This window comes from Toxorhynchites rutilus, chromosome 2 (genome assembly GCF_029784135.1).
Source record: "Toxorhynchites rutilus septentrionalis strain SRP chromosome 2, ASM2978413v1, whole genome shotgun sequence".
In the NCBI taxonomy this organism is placed as follows: Eukaryota; Metazoa; Arthropoda; class Insecta; order Diptera; family Culicidae; genus Toxorhynchites; species Toxorhynchites rutilus.
Window position 1 is genome coordinate 143,160,199 of NC_073745.1, and position 11,332 is coordinate 143,171,530.

Sequence of the window (11,332 nt, forward strand, 5' to 3'; positions counted from 1 at the left end):
GGAACCATTTGGAGAAGATTCGATTCCAAAAAAAAGCTGAATGTATGGGTGCCACACGAGTTGACGCAAAAAAATCTTTTAGATCGAATCAACGCCTGCGATGCACTGCTGCAACGGAACGAACTCGACCCATTTTTGAAGAAGATGGTGACTGGTGACGAAAAGTGGATCACGTACGACAACCTAAAGCAAAAAAAGTCGTGGTCGAAGCGCGGTTAGCCGGCCAAGCCAGGATTGACGGCCAGGAAGGTTTTACTGTGTGTTTGGTGGGATTGGAAGGGAATCATCCACTATGAGCTGCTCAACTATGGCCAGACCCTCAAATCGGTTCTCTACTGTGAGCAGCTTGACCGTTTGAAGCAGGCGATTGACCAGAAGCGGCCAGAAATGATCAATAGGAATGGTGTTGTTTTCCACCAGGACAACGCTCGGCCTCACACATCTTTGATGATCCGCCAGAAGCTACGGGAGCTCGGATGGGATGTCCTATTGTACCCACCGTATAGTCCGGACCTGGCCCCAAGTGATTATCATCTCTTTCGGTCCATGCAAAACGCTCTTGGTGATACTAAGTTGGCCTCAAAAGAGGCTTGCGAAAACTGGCTGTCTGAGTTTTTTTGCAAATAAGGAGGAGGAGGGAGGGGGGGGGGGTGTTTAAAAGGGGATCAATGATCACGAAAACAAAATCCAATTTTTTGCATGTGTAGTATTTTTTGTTGGTAATTGGCTTTAATTTGATTTGTCTAGTGTTAAGAATGACAATGTAATACAGCCATCCCCCATCCGGTTACTCCCAACGGAATGCACACTGAACAGCATTATGGAAGCTCCCACGCCGCCCGGCACACAGCATGCACATTCCATCCGCCCAAAGCAAGCTTGTTATCTTGCCGAAAAACTGGATAAGGTATTTTTATTTTTCCAAATAGTCGATGTTCTCGCCCTTAAGAGAATTTCGCAGAGGCCTGAACTAGTGATAATCTGAAGGTGCAATATCTGGTAAGTACGGCGAGTTGATTGTTCTTTTTTTTTGAATTGTTCTGGTTGAACACTAGGCCTATTATATTGGCCAATCCTGGAAAATTGTGCTGGACCGCTAACTTTGGGCCCTATTATGTAAATCGAATTGAGAGTCGATACAGTCATCATCACTATCACACTGAACAAAATTTCGTATTTCGTAAATCGATAATCTATTATCGAGCTCGAATTTCAAGGGGAGTGTTTTCATTGCGTTTATGAAGCAACTCGCAGATGCTATCTATTAAATATTTTTGCTTATTTTATTGCATATATTGTAGCGTTTTACGTAACCAAGCTTTAACAGATGCTTATGATTTCATGATATCAGATATGTTAGTTCAAATGTCGTGTACCTGGGATCATTCTTAACACGTTGAGTCCCGGATTGTTCTTGCTGCAGTTTCTATTCAGTCCTCATCAAGAGCGTTTTCATAATATCAGTGTCGGTCCCCGCTCTCAATGATATGTATTGTTTCAGAAAAAAACAGTTAGAAATTAGCCTAGAAAGTAGCCACATGTCGTAAAACATCCGAAAACAAACCATGATCTTTTTTATTTCCTTATTTTGTAACTGTCAGACCCAGTTATCAACGTTTTTCTAACGTAAAGCTCAGTGTCAGTCCCAAGGGACCGCCACGGGGCAGCAGCATCTCGATTTGCTTTTCATCAATTTCGACACAAACTTTCGTCATTCGACAAACATCAACCCAATAAAAGATTATTCAATTTCAAAACTTTAAAAAAACAAAAATTCCAGTGTTTCCTAACTATAGAACCAGATGGAAAAAGAAGACCTACGAATTAGAAACATATTGCAATTCATATGAAATTGACGTTAGTTTTGTAAAGAAGTGAGAGTTTTTTCATCTGGTTCTATAGTTACAAAACACTAGAATTTTTGTTTTTTTAAAGTTTCGCACCTGAACACAACAATAAAGTTCAAATGACCAGTCTTTTAAATGAAGACTATACTATATACTTCAATTCAACCGACTTCTTACATATCTCTGGAAATTCGGAAAAAAAATAGTGGTTCTATAGTTGTGAAACGCAGTGTATATCCATCTAAACAAAATCGATCGCTTTCAGTTCGTCTGCGTTACTTTCAGAATACACATTTCAGAGAAGAAGTTTAACGATATGAGAAAAATAATTTATTTGGCGTGTCCACGTGGACATTACCTATACCATCTCCTCCCTCACCGTGGACAAGCGTGGATATTTTAATTTTTGGGAAAAAGAGGAAAACATTGATTTTTTGGACCTCCCTAAAATGGAAATAGCCACTCCAATAGAAAAGGTCTAATATTTTACAATAAGGAAACTACAAAATACAACTTTACACGAAAATCTGAGAAACACTATCTCGGTTTGGCATGGAATGGCTGTATATGTGTATATATTTTAATTTATGAAATTTCAATAGTTTGCAAAATCGTAACCATTCATGAATCGGATGACCAATTTCGACTGATTTGTTAAAGTGTGTATGATGATGATGATGACCCACCTCATACCCCTACAAAGGTTTGAACTGGCCGATTTATCTAATAGAGGATATTTACGTTTAACCAAATTAAGATATCAGTATTATAAAACAAAAATCAAAGCGAACTGACTCTGTTGCAAGCATGAATTTCTATTAATCGAACATTATAAATAGGCAAAAACTTTGAAAGAAAAACAATGGTCCTATCCATATCGACATTATCATAATGATAATCCCAACTTCAGACCCAAAGTTTTTTAAGGCATGTCAAGAAAATTTCCAACCCGGGAAGATCCTTGACAGATTGGGAATCGAACCCAGTATCTAAAAGTGTCTAATTGGAACATGATAGAGATCTGCCACATTCAGAAATACTCGATATAACCATCCTATAAAAAGAAAGTTTACGACAATTCTGAATGAGCTATCCCCATTCCAGTTTCCACTTCAGACCCACATAAAAATTTCATTATGAATCAGTGTTCTCTTAACATAGTTCAGGCCCACCAAACGCGCGCGAGGCTCAAACTTTCGTAGACAACGCTTATTATTATTTTTTGACGTAGGACTACGTCTAACCGGAAGATATAGGGGGTGAAATGGAAATCTAGGCACTGAACAAGTAGGAAAAAATGCAAGATTTGGAACGCTTATAACTCGAGCATTTCTCAATAGATCGCAAAGGTTTTTGCATCAATTGATAGGAAATATATCTACGCATCTATCATAACGAATAACATTTCATTTTTCTTGAGATAAATAATTGAATAATTGTGAAATATCAAGCATTGTCAAAATGCACTATGTGCCCATTTTTGATTGGTCCATTTTGTGCTCCTCAAATCGTACCGACCAAAACGGGCAACCAGAGCAGCAGCGAAATAGAATGAAGCACGATTGGAAAGGAAAAAGAAATAAAATGAACGAAACATTGGTCGCAGTCTCACACATGCGTAATTCTCGAGCCAGCCAGTCAGCTTAAAAATCCCCGCTCCGCTGCCGTAACGACCTCATTATTTGTGTGGACACCGACTGGACAACATCGTTGCTGGACGAGCTGGACGGCGAGGGATCGAGTGCCTTTCTCAAGGCAAGAGGGCGGAGGTGGTAGCGCTGGAGTAGAGTAATAGAGTAGAGTAGAGTTTTCAAAGGGCCTTTCTCAAGGCTAGAGACGAATGAACTGCAAAAGTTTAAAGTCTTTATAATACAAGACCTTCCTTCCTTCCGTAACGATCATTCTCATTCAAACCGTACACCACATCGGTTCGCATCACAACACATCAACAAACCAACCCAAGCAGCCATGTCTGGACATGGTAAAGGAGGAAAAGTGAAGGGAAAGGCAAAATCCCGCTCGAACCGTGTTGATCTGGAGTTCCCCGCAAGGGTAGCTAGGCCGAGCGCGTTAGTACCAGTGCACCAGTCCATCTAGCCGGCGTTATATAGTTTCGGCCGCCAAAGTGATCGAGTTAGCTGGCAAAGCTACTCGCGACGATAACAAAACCCGCATTCGGAACAGAACACATTCGGTTCGGCGGACATCAAGACAACAGGCAGTTGTAGCGAGTGGCGAGTGGCAAACGCAATCGCAAAACGGAATCAGGTAGCAGAAGAAAAAAGTTTGTCCTTTATACAAACTGCTTTGGTGGCAAATCCAGAACAAGGCGGCATCGAGGGCGTTCGAAATGGTTTTTTTCAAAACCACGAGTACTAAGTTTTCTAAATTGGAACCATTCCATAAAACAAGGCGCTTTTCAGGGCCATTAAACCTTCCAAAAAAGAGTTTAGGAAATACAGTTCAATGCTTTCTAAAACAATATCCAAAATAATAATAAAACACAAATTGATTTTTTCATAATTTGTTTGCCAGGAGATCATTTGTTTGAGTATGTGAATTTGGCAGTTGTTCTGAGCTTATTGATTTTCACCAATTCTTAAATTGCTTCTAGATTGAAAGTACAGTAATTTACACTTATCTCGACATTTAGCTAATTGGACGGACCTGTAATGCGACATATTTAGTTGGACATTTTTGTAAACATAGAGTTCGGGGTCCAAATTATGACCCCACATTGAAAGTCGACACTGTACCACTGTCATCGCAAATGTTCAATTACAGGTTAAAATTACCTCCAATCCGATACTGAGTGGTGGTAATGCGACGTGCCATTGAATGTAATTTACTGTAAAATATGTCACAAGCTGGATGGGAAGAAATTTTCCAACTGTGAAAGCTGTGGCGAGTGGCAAATGCAATCGCTAAACAGAAAGGTTTAGCCGAACAAGATGGGGATATCGAGTGATAACAAAACAATAAACTCTTTAGATTGAAGATAATTTTGTGATCATGAAAAGGACCTTTTTTAGCCTGCATGTGAATCCAACGAGCGAACAAATCGTAATGAATGTATTTTTTTGCCATCGCTCCCTTTTAACGCTCATTCGTTCGTCTCGTTGGACTCGCCCCTCTGGCTGAGTCTGCCGATTTGTCTCTATCCTGTGAGTGTGTACCGCTAGAGTATAAAACACGCGGACCCCAAAAAATATCTTATTTTCTTTCAAACTGTAAACCCGGTTGTACGGCATCGGCATCGTGGACGTAACAAAGGAGGACAAGTTAAGGGAAAGGCAAAGTCTCACTCGAACCGTGCAGGTCTCCAGTTCCCTGTTGGTCGCATTCACTGATTGCTCCGCAAGGGTAACTAGGCCGAACGGATTGGTGCCGGAGCACCAGTATACCTAACAGCGATTATAGAGTTTCGGCCGTCGGAGTGCTCGAGTTGGCTTGCAAAGCTGCTCACGACAATCAGAAAACCCGCATCAAGAACAGAGCAGCTTCGGTTCGGCGCTCATCAAGGCAACAATTAGTTTCAGTGAGTGGCAAAGTTTTTCTCCGGCACGTCGCATTAAATGTAATTTACTGAACAATATGTCACAAGCTGGATGGGAAGAAATTTTCCAACTGTGAAAGCTGTGGCGAGTGGCAAACGCAATAGCTAAACAGGAAGGTTTAACCGAACAAGATGGGAATATCGAGTGATAACAAAAACACAACACCAAAGGTTCTTTTCAGAACCATCAACATATTCATAAAGAGTAAACAGTAAACTAATCCATTTTTCAGGTAGATAGGTAGGTATTCACGTAGGAGAAGAAAATAAAACAATATATTTAAAATATATATTTAACAAAAGCTGTCCCCATTGTATAGTCCTACGTCACTCCGGTTATGTCCCCGACATTACCCAGCCGTCTTTTTTACAATATTCATTAACAAAACAACAACAACAACAAAAATCATCATCGTCAGTACGAACATGATAGTTTAACCTGTAAATAAATTTTATTAATTTTAATCAATTGGAAACATAAATTAATTATTTAGGGAAAAAAATATAAAACCTGTTTACAAAACAGATTTTACGTGTGAAATACACATTTTCTTAAACTCTGCCATTGTTGCCGCACGTTTAATTTCTCTGGGCATTGAATTGAAGAAATTTATACCTTTATATAACAACGAGTTCTGCGACCTACTAAACATAAAGTTGGGTGTTCTTGCATCATTCGCGTTTCTTGTATTGTATCTATGAGTATCACTTCCTCCTTCAATTCGATCACACAAATATCGAGGCAGCAGATCGTTTAAATTTTTTAAGATGAACACCATTGTCAAGTAATAAATTCTCTGCTTCACAGATAGCCACTGAAGCGCGTCCAACATCAAACTAGAGGAAGTGTATCTACTACATCTTAAAATCAAACGCATTACTTTATTTTGTAAACTCTGCAATCTCGTTAATTGTGTATTATTTGCAAGGAATAGGATCGACGAGCAAAAATCTATGTGCGGTGAAATATTTAATTTTACTGTTTATTGTCCACTCTTTCTTCAAACGACACAAAACGCCGTGCTTCTTGGCAATCTTTTTGATGACATTATTGATGTGAGACTTGAAAGTTAACGTGTCATCAATAATAACTCCTAGGTATTTGATTTCTTTTACGCGTTCTAATGTCTCACCATCTATTTCAAAATTTACGTCAATACTGGAGTTTGCTGCAGAAATGAGCATGTATTTTGCCAACATTTCACTTCAATTGTTTGAATTTTAGCCACTGAGCCAGAGAATGCAAATCTTCGTCTATGTGTTCCGCGGTTTCTTTTATATCCTTAGCTGCAATGAACAGGACAGTATCGTCCGCGAACGAATTAATGTCACAGTATCGTAAAACTCGTCGCAGATCATTTATGTATAAAATAAACAGAATGGGCCCCAAAACACTTCCCTGTGGCACCCCGAGTGAGTTGCAGATGGAATCGGAAACAGAATCGTTAAAACGAGTCTTTTGAGTTCTATCGCACAAATAGCTTTCAAACCATTTGTACACCATCCCTACAATTGCAATGCGCTTCAGTGTTTGTAACAAGAATGACCTAGAAATTGTTTCAAAAGCGCGTTTAAGATCCAGAATTACCGCAAATATAGTCTCTTTCGCCTCGATATTCTCTTTCCATTTTGCTAATACCAGATTCAGTGCGGTTTCACAAGATTGTCCCTCTCGATATCCCGACTGTTCTGGTATTAGCAAATTGTTATTATCTATAAAATATATCAGCTAACCTTTCACAACAAGTTCTAACAGTTTCTCTAATATGTGCAGTAGGGTGCCAATGAATGTATGGGAAAAAATCGACCCTAAAATTTCAAAAAGTTACCCTATACAAAATGGGTAACACCCTATGCCAAATTTCAGCTCAATCGGACTTGAGGGAGAATGGCACAAAGCGGTCATAGTTTGAGTTTTTTGAAAATCGAAAATTCACGCTTCGCCCTTGGGTAATCGAGGTTTTCGAAAAAAAAAATTTGATGCCAAAAGTCTTAAAACTTCATAAAACGTCGAGATCTAGTGTCATCTGGAAAAAAAAAATTTGCCAAAAATCGGCACTCTGGGACTTGATTTTTTTTCGGCATGCGAAACGAAAAGTATGGCTTAGGGTGCCAATAAAAAAATTTATCTCGATTTTTCATTCGGAACTTACTAGGAAATTTTGATTTGCACAATAATATACCCTATGCAAAATATTAGCCCATTTGGACTTCATTTACTGGTGTCGCAGACGTTAAAATTTGAGTCTTTTAAAAATCGAAAAATCAGCGGAAATTGGGGTTTTTAGAAAAAAAAATTGATGCCAAAAGTCTTAAAATTGCATGACACGTTGAGATTTACAGTTATCTAAAAAAAAATGTTGTAATGTAAAATTTTTCAGACGGAAAAACGACCAAGTGCCAAAAAAACGTTTTTTTTTACAAACAAAAATTTTCGAGATAACTGTACGTCTCGACGAGTAATGCAATTTCAATACTCGATTTTCGGTGATTTTTCGTTTTTCAAAAAAAAAACTCAAATTTTAACGTTTGTGATACCAGTAAATGAAGTCCGAATGAGCTAATATTTTGCATAAGGTATATTATTGTGCAAATCAACATTTCGTAGCAAGTTCCGAATGAAAAAAAGAGATAACTATTTTTATTATCACCCTAAACCATACCTTTCGTTTTGCATGCCGAACAAAAGCTAAGTCCCAGAGTGCCGATTTTTGACAAAAAAAAATTTTCCAGATGACACTAGATCTCGACGTTTCATGAAATTTTAATTTTTTTTTTCGAAAACCCCTATTACCCAAGGGGAGAGCGTGATTTTTCGATTTTCAAAAAACTCAAACTTTGACCGCTTTGCGCCACTCTCCCTTAAGTCCGATTAAGCTGATATTTTGCATAGGGTGTTTTTTCGAGGTGGTGAACATTTTTTATGGGGTAACTTTTTGAAACTCGAGATGACCATTTTCATTGGCACTCTAATTTGCAGCATGTTAATAGGGCGGTACTCTTCGGCTTTATCCGTCCCATTAACTTGGGGTATTGGAATCACAAGGTATTTCTTCCAAACCTCTAAAATCATTGACCTTTTTGCGAAAAATCATAACTTGACACCTAGATGCCAGAGTAAATACGATGCACATAAAGTTGTTGGCAAATCAATGAACTATTTAGGAAAAATAACATACTAAATACATTGTTTTCATATCATTTTATCATATTACTCCAAAATGCAATTTAATTCTGAAAAAAATCATAACTTAAAACACATCCGGTGCTCCCGTCACAAAGAAAAATTTAGACTGTATATAATCGAGTCCGACCTATATTGATAAATGACGCAAGTACCTACCTTACGTTCAGAAGGCAAAAATTCCTCTGAGAACGTTAGTACCATTCAAGAAATCCTACGTTAAAATCCTGGAAGTTAAGTTGGACTAATTATAATCCAGAAGAGAAGAATCCTGAGAAGTTTCATTAGTGTGGATTGTACGTTTGAACCTTTCATTGTTTATGCAAAGAGTTCGATAGACGAGGAAACCAACATTTGATATATATATATATTTGAAATCCAATCTCAAACATGTTTTTTCTACTTCTTCGCCTCATCTTTTTTCACTGTGCCTCCGGATTCAATAACCGCAACGGATTGTTTCTTTTCGGTACGCTTGAGGAACAAACCTCGTCAACACGATACAAGAGAGCGAAACGAATGCGAATCTTGACGGTGTTGTTGTTTGCCACTGCCAAACTCTGCCCAAGGCAAACGATGAGTGACAGCTAGTGAGCTAAGCTCCTTACAGCATTTCCAGGAGTTGAAAAGCATGGGACGAAGAAGACTCCAGAGAAAGCTACAGCCCCAGCAACTCTGGTTCGGCCAGGTCAAATCATCCCTCGGTTGTGCATTGGACCATACACAACGGACTTGCACAAAATCGATTCGAGCTAAGCATTCGAACACTTTGTATTTTCGTTGTTATGTGTTTTTTTTCTTCTTCTTCTTGTACGGCGTTGTCAACCACGTGGAAATTTGGTTGTTGTTTTATTGTTTTGTTATTATACCTCCTCTCTTCTTGCTTTCCGGCTGAAACCTGACTCGCTCGATCGACAATGTTGCACAGGCAGGCAGTTGTTTGGTTGAGTTTTATTTTTCTCCTCCGCTTCTCAAAGCACTAATTACATTACCTTTTTATGATTTCCTTTTGGCCCGAGGGTTCGTGAAAGGGAAAATACTTGCAACACCATTTAATCCTCGGCATTCGAAGAATGCCCTACGATATGGCTGAAGTTTATAGTATCAATTTTTAATTTTCATTATCTCCTCTTTTTTCTGCTTCCAAAAGAGGGAGGGGTGTTCGTCGTCGTCTACCGGCTGCGATAATTGGCTTCATAATTATTTTTCATTACCCTGCATGTTTGTGTGAGCGTCGCGTCACAGGTAGCTACCGGGATATGCTCGTTGGGATACAGATTAGCAGATTTTTTTCTCTATTTATGGTATTAGGTGATTTATTTTTGTTTTGAAATTTATTATTATTATTGTGAAATAGATAAATCATCCCTCCGACCGAATGAAACATTGTAAAAAATAAACACATTCCGCCTCCTAAAAATAACAGTACAATTCGCCGAACCCCTCAAATCAAGTTTCATTTCCACAGCAGACTTCTACTACCCTTGCCGTAACTCGTTATTGATTAGCGTGATACAGCCTCTTAATAGATTTAAAGTATCCGTCAAGCACTCCCACACATACACAACACACAAACGCAAACAATCGAGAGACAGTCAACTCTCTCGCCGAAGCACGAATCAGTTTATCAGACCCTCCGCAAGCAACCCATCGAAACAGCGAAATCCTCGCTTGCCCGGAGCGGGTGAATGGGCAAGCCATAAAGATATCCCGAAATTGATTGGTTTTTATGAATTGATTCCCCCCAAAGCGATATTATGGGTCGCGCGGAGCTACGGCAGAAGGAGGCGTAGGAGGGAGAAAAAAGGAACAGGAAAAAAAATCAAGAAAACGCAGTGAAGACAGATTGCCGAGTGAATGTGTTATTTTCGTGCAAAAGATGAGGGGACAATCGATGAGCGCGGAACTGGAAGGACCCAATAAAGGAGCATCAATTTCCTATTATTCGACTCGATGGCAACTCCAAGAGGCGGTAATCCGACGGTATACGAGGGGAAACCAAGGACAGCGAATATCCGCATGAACCTTTCCGTGGCACAAGGCCAAGGGAAAGTGTAGCGAAGGGAAATATTCCCAGGTAGGATTTGTGTATGAAGTGTATCTTCCCCCTGCTTCATCAGAAATCGAATCTAGGCTCCGTCTTTTTGGCTTCGCAGAAAGAGAAGCCATTAAAGAAAATTGAGGCTCGGATGTTGTTTTTTTTTCTCCTGCTGCTTTCGATTCCTGCGAAGGTAGCAACCAACACCAGCAGCATCAGCGCGAAGTAACAGCACACTACCAGCCTACCTAGATCCCTTCAGGCCGAGGACGAGGAAGCCCGGGAAGGTCATCTTAAAGTTTGTTCGAAGGCACCCTTATTATTTATTCACTCTGCCAGAGAGTAGGCGATGGGAAATAACAGAGGCAAGAAGAAGTGAGCTGAAAAAACTTCCACTGTTCGTTTTCTTGTTGGTCTTTTAGATTTTATCGACTCCAACGACAACGGCAGTCTTACAAAACAGCGGCAGCAGCATGGGGGAAAATTGGAAAACAACAGTCCTAACAAAACCAGTGCCTCGTTCCCTTCCCCTCCGAAAGTTTGGCACACAATTGCTCAGCTAAAGATGGCAAAGAAGTAAGAAGACGCAGGAAATAAAAACATCTGAACAGAACAAAAAAAAGTTTTCTTTTCTTACGAGTCCTTTTACCTTCGGCCGGGGCAGGCAGGCAGGAAGGCAAGCAGGCTTCTTTTACGGCTTTCCTCGG